This window comes from Rhinolophus sinicus, chromosome 14 (assembly GCF_057876585.1).
Source record: "Rhinolophus sinicus isolate RSI-liver-muscle chromosome 14, RSI-T2T, whole genome shotgun sequence".
NCBI classification, from domain to species: domain Eukaryota; kingdom Metazoa; phylum Chordata; class Mammalia; order Chiroptera; family Rhinolophidae; genus Rhinolophus; species Rhinolophus sinicus.
The window spans coordinates 154408166-154422353 of NC_142514.1; the positions used below are offsets into that span (position 1 = coordinate 154408166).

The following is a 14188-nucleotide window of genomic DNA, read 5'->3' on the forward strand; positions in this document are numbered from 1 at the left end:
GGTCTCAGGGTAAGTGGCAGCACTGGGATTTGAAGCTAAGTCTGTTTATGCCTAAGGGCTTTTTACTGAAAGCCATTTTCTCCACTGCGCTGGTGCTGGTCCTCAATTCCTTTGCAGGATAGTGGTGCCCATTTTACAGAGAAGAAAACGTAGGCACAAAAGAGCTGTAAATGATGGCCAAGTTAGCTATAGAGTCAGAATCATAATCCAGGTCTACCTGCTCCCAGTTCATGTATCCCATTCCACTGTCTCTGAAAGTTCGTATGGAAGCACTGCTGTTGACATCGTAGATCAGCCCTTAACCATCCAACCCCTCTCCCAACACAGCAAAATACAGAAAAACTGTAATTCTTGTTTTAATAGCAATTGTCAGATCTTACTGAAGCATGTGAAATTACAATCCAACTCACTGTGATGAAAAGTGGCTCTATTGAGAGTGAAACGATATAGTTTTGAAGTTTTAACCCTTTCAGGTAAAAGTAATGAAAAAAGCAAGCGAGCTGAAACAATTCTACTCAACATTGTGTAGTGTGTCTATTTGAAATTCAGCATGAGTGTAAAAGAAAGATACAAATCTATTGAAAACTTGTATGTTTACTGCACAGCCAAGAAAGAAGAATGAAGGGACAGGTTGAAAATCTTTCTTCTTATTTTCCCATCAAACATGTTTTTCAGTTATTAGTTATATAGTCCAAGGGAATATTTGTGCCTTTGTTTCTGGTCTTCTGTCCATCATGCTGTGTAATCCGTGTCTCATTGAGTTAGACCCCTTTTCAACACTGTTGCAGGGCTGAGGTGTTATGTAACACATTCAGCACTAAACAATGAAAAAAGGTGTTAGGATGAAGGGGAAGATGGGCATCAACTGAGGTGTCTAGATTCAATGGTAACTTTCAGATTTCGGAATCATGTCCATTTTCATCATCAGAGCCTTACACATGGATGTGAAATGATCCTGCTGAAAGGGTGGCTGAGGGGCTAAGGGATGAGTTGCTCTAGCTAGTGGGTTCCTAGACCTTCCTTCTTGCTCTCTTGCCACCCCCGCCTCCCAAGGGCTTCTATCTATCACCAGCTCTACTTCCTGACCCACTGGGGCAATGCAGGGCTGTGCTTTTTCTACAGCACGTGTAGGCACAGCCACCACAAAACAGCTGTTTAGAGCTTTAAATTACACAAAAGCCCCATGTGCTGGGTTAGCTCACAGCTGCTCACACCTGTATCTCAGCCCAGCCTTCCCCGGTCCTTTTAGCTAGCTGGTTACTCTGCCCCAAAACCAATCGTGCTGGGTCCAATCTGGGCTGGGTTTAAAGAAGGTGAATACAAGGCATGCAGCAGGTGGGAGTGCCTGGGAGCTGCCTTGTGCTGTCTGTAGAGCTAGGCTTGGTCAGAGCCTGCGGATGGCTGCAGTTGGACTGTGTGTAAGGTCCTCCTAACTCCTGTGACCAACTTCCTGTTGGGAACTCCACTCAACTGATGAGTGTTGGTTGGGTATTTGTAACCCTGGACTCAGCTGCAGTACAACAGCTGCTACCATTTATTGAGTAATTCCTGTATCTGATTTTTTAAAATGCTTTGGGGATTATAGAACACCAAATACTGAGGACCCTTTTGTAGAACTGGAGTCTGAGTGAGTGCTGCCCTCCAACTTACTGTATCATCTGATCTTAAAATTGTCGGAGAGCTAAGGATCACGCAGGCGTAGCACTTACTAGTGAATTGGAAGAACTCCTTTTTCCAGGCTCCAGAACATTACAAAAGTGTATATACAGGGAATGGGGGCAGGAATTTATTCCGTGAAGAAGTCCCAGTCAGGGCTGGAATCCCATAACCTTCCTCATCAGCAATTGCTGTCCTTTTCTTAGTCTGGTGGTAAAGTGTAACTGCTGACCCTCTTCAGGCAGGGTCCTCACATGCTGTCCTGATTATAACTCTGGATGTGCATCTCTGTTACAGACAACCCCCTACACCCCTGTGAGCTCCTGGAGGGCAGGGAGAGGGACTTCCTTATCTCTTTCTCCTCCAGTGCCCAACTGGAGTGCCTGACCCAGAGCAGCGGCTTGATAAATGTTACTTGATTAAGTAACAATCAATCAATCGTGGGTGCCATCTCACCAAGCCCAAAAGATATCTTGTCTTTTAACCTCTTTATCTTCAGGGCCAAGTTCAATGCCTGGTACTTACTTGGTGTTCAGTAATGTTAGAAAAAATGATCTCATAATTACCATCCCTTTAAAAATGTTTTTGCTTTGGCCAAGTACTCTTCTACCCCCTCTTTCCGACCCACGACTTGTGTTTTATCTGTTCATTCATTGTAACATAGTATCCTGAATGCCTGCTCTGCTCCCAAGCCCTGAATTAGGTGTACAGTGGGTACAGGTGAGTGAAAGAGGCGAAGTTCTTGCCCTTTTGGAATTGACTATCAAGCAGTAGAACAGTGTCTGGCACAGTGTTCACTGCTATTATTATTCCTACTATCTTCTTCATTTCTTCCTATAAATGTGAGACTTCTCTGACACTCCCTTTAGCAAAAGTCTTTTTTCTATGTCCTACCTCTGTAGTACTTCTTTTTGAGTTTTCTGTAGCAACCTAACTTTGGTTCTTTCCTTCTCTCAGCCCACGTGTGTGGCTCACCTGCTCTGAGCCTGGGGACAGTCCTGGGCACCAGCCACAGGACGTGGTGGCTGCCCTTGGGTCACAGCGATCAAGCCAGCCTTTCACTCCCCACCCTTCTCTCTTTCTCTTTTCCAGGGACATGGACTTCATCTGGACTAGTTGTCTGCTCTTCCGAGTTTTTCCAACTGCTGCTTCAAAGTCACTGGAGGCAGCCCGGTTTCTCCTGGAGTAGTCACTGCTGTCAGCTTAAGTGGGTTAGTTAAACTGTGGATGGCTCTTGGTTGGACTTGGGAACCAGGGAGACAGAGCAGGCTCCTGAGCAGCCCAGTCAGGCTGGGAGGCACCCCCACATTACTGAACCCCCACATTACTTGGTCCACATTACTGAACACCAAGTAAGGACCAGGGTTATAGGCAGTCACCACACCCTCTAACAATGCACTTCTTCCTCAAACATGTTCCTTCTTACTCCTCGGCACTTGTGAATTCCCCGTGAGGTTTTCAGGAGCTGGTTTGACCTACCATTCCTCACCATACCCAGGTCTATTATGGTAGAGTATAACTGCTCGTTGTACAGCTTTACCATCTAGCACAGAGACTGACTAGGACGTACATATTTAATTTTGTTACATTCATAGGATCTTCCAAAAGAAGTAGATAGCTCTCCTCGGAGCTTTAATTGCAAATGCTCACTTAAAGCTCACAGTGTTTTTCAGTATGGAAATTGGTTGGAATAACTGTGTTTGAATCTGCCCACAAAATGGATAGTTCTACATGTGCTTGTTAAATAGTGCTAAGCTTTGTGGCAAATTCAATCTTTGAAGTAAAAGTCTACACTTGTTTTCAAGTTATTTTGAGTAATATGAAATAATATTATTAAAAAAGGCAAAGTTATTAAAATTTTTAGATGCTGGTTATCTTGGCATCATTGTTAGAATAATGTCATATCTGTGTCATATCATAGATGGCTGCTTCTTAGAGAAACTCGGGGTTTAGAGATGGAGAGGCATCTTCTAGTCAGTTATCTTCCTTGGTAGAGGATAAGATGTAGATAAAAATTAGGACTGGGAGTGAACTCGACCTTGGTCCAAAGCTTGCCTCATCGTTACAGCTGTGCGTTGTTAAGCAAATTGCTTAACCTCTCTGAGCCTCACCTTTTTCTTCCTCACTAAAATGGGGATACCCATCTTGAAGGGGTTTGTTGTGAGGATTAGATGAGATAAAGGATGGAAAGCACAATGTTAGCACTTATGGTAAGTACTGAGGAATAGTTATTATGTATCATAATCCAGACAAATCAATATTCATTTTTGTTTGTATTTTTCCTGGCTTTAGTCATTCTGGGGAAAGAGATTCCCAGTAGCCAGATCGCTGGCCAGGAAGTTGTTTCTCCTGACCAACTGAGTCTGCACCTTCGCCCCTTTGTCCTACCACCCCCGCTGCAGGTGTGGCTGTGCTCCGCAGTGGGGGAAGACGTCCAGTGTCTTTGGAAGCTTTACCACTAGAGACCAGCTTTTTCTTTTTCTTCTTTTTAGGGCTTAATTTATAGAAATGCTTGAGAAAGATGCATTGAAGAGGAGAAATACTCTAAGATCACATACTCTTATCTCTTAGGCGAGTTAGTAAGTGCATCATAATTTGAGGTTTCCTGTCTAGCTTATTGGCTCTGTTGGTACATGGTGCCTCTCCTGCTCTTCGTTCTTCTGTCTCTCTGCTCCCAGCACACTTCTTAGTTGTGCTAAGAACAGGCCTGCGCGTGGAATTGGATTCAATTAATACTTGCCAATTGGCTTAGAATCCAAGGACTCTGGCTATAGCCCTGGCTGTGTCACCTGTGGGCTCTGCGACCTAGGAAAGCCACTTACCTCTCTGAGCCTCAATTTCTTACCCTGTGAAAAGGGGCTGCTAATGTCTGTGACATAAAGACATCATTAATGGTGTGGGATCAACCAAGGCAACGTATGTAAAGAAAAAGAGGTTGAAAACATTAATTGCTATTTGATTATCAGGAAATTATCTTATTAATATGATCAAATCTCTTGTAACTTATTGATTTCCACAGTAGAAACTGTCATGTGCTGTGCGATCTTTTAAGACAAGCCATTCAGCTCCTCTGAGCTTCAGCTGTCTCCCCTGTGATATGGGAGAGCAGACTTATTACTCAAACCTCTCAGCATTGTATAATTTTATGCTGAGGCTGAGCTTCCCTTGGAAACTGGAAAAAGCACAGGCTTTGAAGTTTGACAGATGGGTCAATCCCTGCTGTCTTTTTGTCTTTCTGGACCCATAAAGGATTGTCTCAGAGGGTGCTGGGTATTTTTGAAAACTAACGGCAGTTTGGCTGAAGGGTAATTTTGCTTGCAATAAGACATTAGCTGTGAGCAGAACTCTGTATTGAGGGCTAACGGGTCAGGTCAAGATTTAGCTCTGTGATTTCCAAACTCTAGTGACTCATGTGATAGAACCAGGTTGCTTTTGCATGTTGAATTTCTGTTGCTGAAATCTCATTGCTTCAAAAGCTGCAATGGTTTATTGGTCCCCCTGCTGTTGGTTCTGCTGCTCAAGGTGTGGCTCAGGCATTTCAGACAGACCTGCCCCCCCTGGCCCCTAGCCGGGTGGTGTGCAGCTGTGTCAATAGGCTTTTGAAGCTCACGCACCAGCCAACTGGTCAGCAGCCCCTGGGATCATCTCCACAACCTATGTCACAGGAAATCAGGAAAGGTATGTGGAAGCTGGCATTGCCTGAGAGGTGAGAGACGGAAAATAATGAGGTCATTGATGAAAATACGGGAGAAATTTACCCAAATTCATCGTCCAATTCCACCAGTAGGATTGGGGATTGTTCCTCATTGCTCTCTCTCCTTCTGGCTCCAAATTGATACAGCGAGTTGGTTTGCTTTACTCTGACCCAAATATGTGTCAACCAGTGCGTCTGTGGGGCATAGTCACTGTCTGTTGGGGATTCTGGTGGTTCTGCAAAATCTGGAAAGAGCTTGTGAATCATCAAAACTTGAATCAACCACATTCAGGAGAATTCGAGTACAGAGTATTACGTCTTTCTTTCTTTCTTTCTTTCTTTCTTTCTTTCTTTCTTTCTTTCTTTCTTTCTTTCTTTCTTTCTTTCTTTCTTTCTTTTCTTTCTTTCTTCTCTATTTGGGGCCATTGGCAATCTTTTTTTCAGCATTTCCTGAGAGCTCCCTGTGAGGTTAGCATTTTGCAAGAGCTCAACATTATTATCACGTTCTCTCATTCAGTCTTCACCACATCCCTAAAAGAATATTATTTGTATTCTTGTTTCGCCAATGAGGAAAACTCGGGGAGGTTAAAACTGACCGAGGGTAACACAGCTAGCCAATTGCATAGCAGGGACCCCTCACTGTGTGACTCTGAAGCCCTTGTTCAGAACGATTACTCTGTGCTGCCTCTGACTGGTAGAGCTTTTTTCGGCTAACGTGCTGGGTAACTAGGAATCAGAATCTTGGGTTGACTAGCAAGCCTGTGCACATTCTTTTCGTCACTGAGTCCTGTCAGTTTGTCTTTCCCATGTCCCTTGCATTTCTTTTCATTCTTACCCTATTACTGCACGCTTGGACTATTGCAGTCGCCTCCCAGCTCACACTGGCACCAGTCTTCCATTCTTTCTGCTCCTCCTGCCAGATTCATCTTCCTTCAACACTGTTTTGTCCTAAATGGTTTCATTTACAATGTCCCAGGGACTCTCTGTGGCTCACAGGATAAAGTCAATCCTTGAGGGCTGACCCTCCACGCCCCCACCCAGCAGCCATGGGTGACCCCAAAGCTGCTTTCCAGCCTTACCTATCACTTCCGGCAATAACTTGATGTTGCCTTGGATTTTCTGAGTTCAGCGTCCTTGCCCATAAGGTATCCTCTGCCTAGAATGTTACACATCTTTCTACTCAGCTTCCCCTCTGTTAAAAATCTGATCCTGGCTTAGCCGAAGGGGCCTGTCTTCAGTGAAGCTTTCTCTAGTTGCTTTGCAGGAATGGTGCCCCCGTGAGCATTTTTAACTCTCAAACAGTACATCTCACATAGCACATCTCACTGCAGTTATTTGTGTATGTCCTCCCTAATCCTAATGCGAGGATGGAACATGTGCGTGCGTGTGATTTGCTCATACCGTGTTTCCCTGAAAATAAGACCTACCCGGAAAATGAGCCCTCGCATGATTTTTCAGGATGACATCCCCTGAAACATAAGCCTTAATGTGTCTTTTGGAGCAAAAATTAATATAAGACCTGGTCTTATTTTCGGGGAAACATGGTAGTAGGTCCTTACTTGGTTGAATGAATGAACTAATGAACAGGGAAAACCAGATAGCAAGCAATAAGTCACTTATTGAGTGTTTCCTCTGTGCTGGACAGCGTTCTTTGTGCTTCTGTCAGTAATGATTCCTTTAATCCTTGCAACTACTCCAAGAGATACGTGATATTATGGTCCCCATGACAGAGATGAGGAAACCAGGGCACATCAAGCTGAACTAACTTGTCAAAGAATAAGCGATGGATCCAGGGTTCAAAGCCAAGCAGCCCTCCTCCAGAACCTCGGTTCTCACTGTGGCTGCCTCTCCAGGACTTTTTTTACCTTTCCATGGAAGCCCTGCAGGCTACAGGTGCGCTCACGTAAGAGCTACTTCCTGGGCTCATAGGTTTATCATTTGAGGCAGGTTTAGGAGAGTCTGAGAATGATCAGGGTCCAGCGTTGCCTCTCAGCCAGAACACGAAGACTTGCCACCTTGGCGATGTGCACTGGGCAAACTGGTGAGCCGATATAACCTGCCCCAAGTGCGGGGCTCCCCGAGTGACAGGTGCTGTATAAAAGTGAAGTATGTTTCCCATGTCTTATGAAACATAGTAACTTCATTGCACAGTTGTCAGCCTATGGGCCTGGAATGCCTACAACACTCCACGTCAGGCGTGAGGTGATTACTTGGTTAATAGTCCTCATTGGCCTCGTGTACAAACCCTATGGTTATCGCTCCCATCTCATAATTTATATTTTTTCCTTACCTTTGCAACTCAATATGTGTACCAGAGTGACTGCAAACCCATATTTATCTAATTTAACAAACATTTCAATGTGCTATAATTAGATTCACATGTTGTGTGATCAACGTCCTTTGCTAATTGCATAATCCTTTGCATTTAAAGGATTAAATTGCGTTTAATCGTCAGATGGCATCTTTTTTCCTTTTTCTCCCACGTGGTTTGCTGCTGGTTGTGAGCTGCCTGTGGAATCTCAGGCTGAGGCACCTGCAGTCACAGAGCCAAAGAGAACGTAGAGCTGGAGGAACTGTCTTCCTTATTTACAGGTGAAGAAATGAAGGCCCAGGAAAGTGAAGGGACTCACCTATCCAAACGGCTCATTATTAAAAGTTCCTGAAAATGTGAAAGGATGAATACATCTGTGAATAATATCTCTCAAACCATCCCAGGGTAGAAATTCCATAAATAATTCAAACTGGCCTTGACAATTAGCATGGAGATTGAGTTCGACTCAAGATTAGGCTGGCCTTAAAAGAAATCAGGTTACAGGCAAGGAAGCATCTTAGGATGTTCCAAAGTTGTAACCCTGAGCCATTGTGCACCAGCTCTGGGCTGCTGACTGCCAGCAGATGTTTCATTATAAGGAAGACTGGCCTAAACCTTTCCCTCCTTCTGTGTCTTTTCATAACATTTTTTTATTCCTCCAGAAACCTAGATTAGAAGAAAGTGGAAGGTTCACCCAGGAACTAGGGATTAGCATAGAAAGAATCAGAATATTAAGAGCTGACTGGGAACTCAAATACCTTCCGGTCTACTCAGCTTGTTTTATAATGAGACCCAGAGGGCCATATCTAAAGCCACAAAGTTGGTTGGTTGCAGATCTGGGACTCGAGTCTGTGGGTCTTTACTTGCAGTCCAGGTTTTTCTCACTCCAGTGCTCTGCTAATGAAGAGACCAAGAGGATAAGGCAGCCACGACTCCTCGAACTCCCTCCTTCCCTCGGCACCTTTGCATAGTGCCTGGGAGAACTACACCAGGGGTGTAGGGACACAGCGCCCCAGACCTTGATCTTGGCTCAGACAAAAGGGCTAGGGAAGGGGATCCACCCACATGAAGAAGGCACCTGCTCCCCATGGTGGAGATTTTGGATTCAAAGGATTTAAGAGAAGGCAGTGGGTCCCAACACAGAACTGGCACATAGTAGGAACTCTCCTGATATTTGCAGAATTAATGTTCTCATTGGCAAGGGGATGAGAGTGGAGTGATGAGGTTAGAAAGATAAAAGCAGGCTAGTTGTTGCCACCTGCAGTTTCTTTGCTTAGAAGACAGAGGGAATCTACCTGTCACAGTGGACTTCATCTCTTCGTCTGCCCAAGAAGAAAGACCTGGTCATTAATGTGGAAGCAGTGAGAATCATCGAGACTGGAAAATACAGTCCAGTGGTGTGCTCAGCAAGAAGAGGACAGTGACTGGTGGCCTGGGCCACACCTCCGGAACTGGGAAACCTTCTGCAGCAGACAGCAGAAGGAATGCCCCGCCCTCGGAGGCCACATAGCCAGGGCACACCTCTGCAATGGCACTTGCCACCCTCTGTCAGATATGCTCTCTATGTCCTGGCTCCTAACACAGTGTCCAGGGAATGTAGGCACTCCGTCAATGTATATTGAAGGAATGAATGGATAGTTTGTACTTGTACACTCTTGAAATGTGTGGTGTCATCAAGTCAGTAGGGAGAGAGCATATAGAATGGCCAAGGTAGAATTAAAATATTTTAATAGCCTATATAGATGGACCAAAGCAATACGATTAAATTTACCTGGTACAAATGTAACTCAAAGTCTATATTTCGTTTTAAGAAAGCGATTGCTCAAAGAGTGGGTGATACTTGAAGGGGTGCAGTCCATATTTTAAAGGTCTCAGGGGGCTATTAGTTCAATGTGAAATAAGATTGTGATGTAGCTGCTACTAAAACGGGGTTGGATTCCATAAGTAGAAGGTGCATCCAGATCAATGCAGGTGACACTCCCTATAGTTTTTGAGCTCTCAGGTCACAACTGGGGCATGATGTTTATTTGGGGTCCTATTAATAGCCAGCCTTAAGTTGGGTTGAGTGCTTTAGTTTACAAAGTGTTTTCCTAGGCATCATCTTGTTACACTGTCCTAATAAGATGGCTTATATACTCTCGAGGGCAAGCCGACTTGCTCAAGGTCACCTAGCTGGCGAGTGTCAGAACCCAGCTTTCTGACCCCTCATCCATACTCTTTCTGCTATATCATGCTGCCTTTATGTGGACCAGAGCCCCTGCTGTGCAGCATCTAAAAGCAAGGCCAGCGTAATGCTTATCAAGTGCTGTCAACAGTGGACACGCTCAGATGGGCACTTCGCCATCAGGCAGCCCGACAGTGATGCAGCAGGAACCACTTTTCCTAACTCAGGAGAGCTTTGACGGGCCAGCTCGTACCCATAAGCACAGTGACCGGGCCTGTTTCAGAACTGACTACAGGAAATGATCAAACATCACTTCACCTCTGAGTGAGCCCCGAAAAGGACAAATCTCCATTCTTAGCATCTCAGATCCTGTGGAAAGGATTTGTGAGCTGGGTTGTGAAGGAGGAAGAGGAAAGGGAAAAGTGCTGACATCTGTCAGGTGCCTGTGAAGTGTCTGGCTCAAGACATTTCATATGTATTTGAGTTTCCTGTTCTGAACACAGTCCCTGACTCTGCCGCCTGACTGCTCAGCCGGGTCACCGTTTGACTCCTCTACCCCCTGGCGTTGGGCTGTTATAACAACCCTCACCTCCATCTGGTCTCCCCAGTGGTTATCTAATCCACGCTTCCAAAAAAAGCCTGTGAAGGAAGAAAAAAACGCTACGTGATGCCACTCATCTATGGAATCAAAAAAGTCAAATACATAGAAGCAGAGTGTAGAAGGGTGGTTACCAGGGGTGGGGAGGTGGGGGGATGGGGAGACGTTGGTCAAAGGGTACAAAGTTGCAATTATGTAGGATGCCTGAGTCTATCTAGAGATCTAATATACAGCACAATAGCTATTCTTGATAACACTGTATAGAATACTGGAAATAATGCTAAGAGAGTAGAATTTAGGTATTTTCATCACAGAAAGGTAACTAACGATGTGAGGAGATATGTTAATTAGCTTGACCAGTAATCATTTCATTATGTATATGTATATCAAATCATCATTTTAATGAAAAACAAAAAAGATAATTAGGGCAGAGATTATTCCCTCACTTCACAATGACATACAAGAATGCCCTTCCATCCTGTTGTCAGTTTGTCTATTTATCCATCCATCCACCCATCCATCCTTTTATTAATTCAGCAACTTTTTATTAAACTGCCTCTTTGTGCTAGGATCTGTGTAATGCACTAGGAAGCAAAAATGTCTGGCAAGATATTGGGACATATATAAACTCATCTAATAAAAGGAGCTATCGCTTTTGAGACTTAAAGTAGGAAGACTATTCTTTTAGATGGGGTGGCAGGATGTCATTGCAGACCATCACCAGTAGGTGGCGCTCTGGGTCCCAGGAGGCTCCAGAGTCCTTTTCAACCTTCCACGCCAAGCTTTCGTTTTATATTCATTACTGTATTTAAAATGAAATTCTAAGTCATATCATTGAAAGGCTGTATTCAATTTGATTTTAATTCTATTTATTTGCCCTTAATTGTTCCATGCTCTTCTAAAAATGCTCAAATTAAATCTAGTTTTGTTGGGGCCTTCTGGGTAAGTGAAAGACATGTCCAGGAAATTCAGACTCCTAAATATATTAGCATCTGAGCTGATTGAAACTAGGTTCCAGATTCCTTTCTCAGGAAATGCTCATGAGAAGTTAATGCTATTGGGAAAAGATCTGGAAGGATACACTCTAGGATGTTAGTTGGGAATCCCCCAGTGGTGGGAATACAGATGGTTTTTGTTTTGTTCTTTATGCTTATCTGCACTTTATTCATTTTTTACACTGAGCATGTATTAATTTTCTTGCTTGTTTGTTTTTAGTATTTCAGTGAAGTATAATCTACAAATGGAAAAGCATGCAAATTTTAAGCAAGCAGGTTGGATTTATGTATTTGTACATGTATAACCTTTGCCCAGATTAAGATATACATTATCAAAACCCAAAAAATTCCCTTGTGTCCCTTCCTAGAACCCTCCCTGCTCACCCTCACTGGCCCCCAGGAACGATTATTCTATCACCATAGATTCCTTTTGCCTATTCTTGAACTTCATATACTCGTAAAGGAATCATACAGAATACCTTCTTTTGTATTTGGACTCTTGTTCAATATTATTTTTTTAAGTTGATGTGTATAAATACATAAAAACTCACCAATCTGTTCTGTTGTTGTGTGTAGCAGAAGTCTGTTCTTTTCATTGGTGTATAGTATTCTATTGTGTGAATATACTACAGGTATATATTTTTATAATCAGAAAAATATTTACTAAAAATGATTAAATATAGACATGGAAACCTCTTCCTTGCTCAAGGCCAAGGAGACATTTAAATTGCAAGATAATTCTCAGAGTACATGGATTAAGATAGATTTACAGGTCTTGGCTTAGGCACAGAGGCACAGGGCCTTTGAGAGGGGAGGAGGAGTTAGCTGATTGTCGGACAGCTGATTCTGGCTCTCCCACTGGTTGTGTGCCCTTGGGGCGTCAGTTAAGTCACTTGTTCTCACTGAGCCTCAGTTTTCTCATCTGTGAAATGTGTAGAGTTAGCAGATTGAGAGGAAAAAAAGAAAACCAGAACATCCAGTTAAATTTGAATTGCAGATAACAATGTGACAGAAACAAGTTAGACATAAGTGAGAGGGTCAGGAGATCAGTCAGAGTGACAGAAGGGGCTTGACTTCACGGCCATCCCGGAACCATGGGTTCAGCACAAACTTTTGAAGGACTTAGTCCTTGCGGGAATTTTCTCCCTGAGGACCGAGCCCTGAGTCTGTGAGGGGAGGGAAGCCTATGCCTGGCTTTGTGAAGCTCTCTGTCCCCCAGTCCAGGTGGGTGGGAGAGCTTTAACTTTTGCTACTGTTCTCAGCCTGAAACACACAGAGGTTCTTACTAGGGAAGACCCCACTCTGAGACTCAGATGAATCTTTTTCACCTGTAATAGGACCAGTTCAAAGGGCGCTTGTGAAATCATGTCTCGATTTGTGTCACACGTCCCCTTCAACGTTTGTGAGCATTTTAGATTCTCTTTTTTCACAGATCAGGCATTTCATTAGGTTTCTCATAAGAAATTTAAAACACCAGTTTGTGAAGTTAAACCCCATTTGTGAGAGCAAACACAGAGCGGAGGTAGCCCTGGAGCTGAGGAACAGCTTTGGTTTTTGGCAGAATTTGTGAGTCCATGACTAGATTCTGATCAATTTTGCGCTGCTCTGTAATTTCGTATTTCTCTGTGTCAAAGATCTCAACCTGCTGGTGTCTGGGCTGACACAGCTTCTTCTTCTTGAAGGAAGCACCAGTGAGATGTTTGGGGATTTGCACACCACTGATATTTTGGTGGAGGTGATGGTGACAAATTTCTGGTGTGTTCTACACAGAGGAACTCTTGAGGGACAGAGGTCCAGTCACACGTCGCCGGGCACTGCTCAGCTGCGGCAGGAAAACCACCCTCTTGCCTCTATGGCGCCCCGTGAGGATGACCAGAATGGTCCCGGGAGTGATGGTGGCCCCCGGGTTTCTTACGTGCTGACTGAAGGGCTTCTTGCCGTCGCTCAGCAGCTTTCGAGGCACATCTTCAGTAGGAGAGTATTAACCACTTGGGTGCCACCATTCCTGTCACCACCAACTGGTTTTGTGACAGTAGCAAGAACCTTCTTTTTCTTTTCAATCCTGGCTGTAGCTGCTGAATTCTTCCTCTTATACATGGCCTTTCGGGAATACCTGCCGATTCCTCTGACCAGGACAGGGTTTCGGCTGCAGTGGGGCTTCCCCTTCTTACGCATTTTGGCCCTGAGGTTATTACCTTTCTTAACCTGCCACCAGCACCAGCTGTTTTGGCTTCAGGTTTCTTCTCCTCATCGGCTGGCTTCTCAGCTTTTTCACCCGCCGCCTTGCAAGATGGGAAAGAGCTTAGATTCTTAATAGATGCAGTTGATCCTCGTTTTCTTTTTCTTTTTTTTTTTTTTGGTGTGGATTCTGTATTGAAAAATTCACCGACTTGCTAAAATGTATTTGTAACCCCCAAGTCAATACGCACTGGACTTTCACGGTCGTTCGCTGACATGTGCAGAGTGGAAAAATTTGAGTCGCCCGTCACGCATGTTCCCAGCTGAGGTGGGACAAGGAGATGCTCTGCTTTCTTATTTCAGTTACACCGTAAACAAGTGTCCTTTCGAGGTCTACTTAGGGCCTTTTTTTGTGCTTTTCATGTGTGTGTGATTTTACTGTTTAAAATGCCCCCCAGGCATCGTACTGAAAGTGCTGTGTAGTGCTTCTAAGCATTAGAAGGCTGCGATATGCCTCACAGAGAAAATAATGCGTGTTTGATAAGCTTCGTTCAGGCCTGAGTTATAGTACTTTTGACCTTGAGTTCAATGT

At 44.1% G+C, this 14188-nt stretch overlaps 1 long non-coding RNA gene and 1 pseudogene across 4 annotated transcripts in view; one reads left to right on the forward strand and one right to left on the reverse strand.

The window, feature by feature from the left end:
- LOC141572247 (uncharacterized) overlaps nt 1-14188 on the forward strand; it is a 32798-nt gene that overhangs the window by 2236 nt on the left and 16374 nt on the right. For all 4 annotated transcript variants that reach the window (XR_016018774.1, XR_012497551.2, XR_016018773.1 and 1 more), the window contains exon 2: nt 2749-2867. This is a non-coding gene — a long non-coding RNA (uncharacterized LOC141572247). The remainder of the gene's footprint in view (nt 1-2748; nt 2868-14188) is intronic.
- On the reverse strand, nt 13008-13874 carry LOC109453105 (large ribosomal subunit protein eL6 pseudogene; annotated as a pseudogene).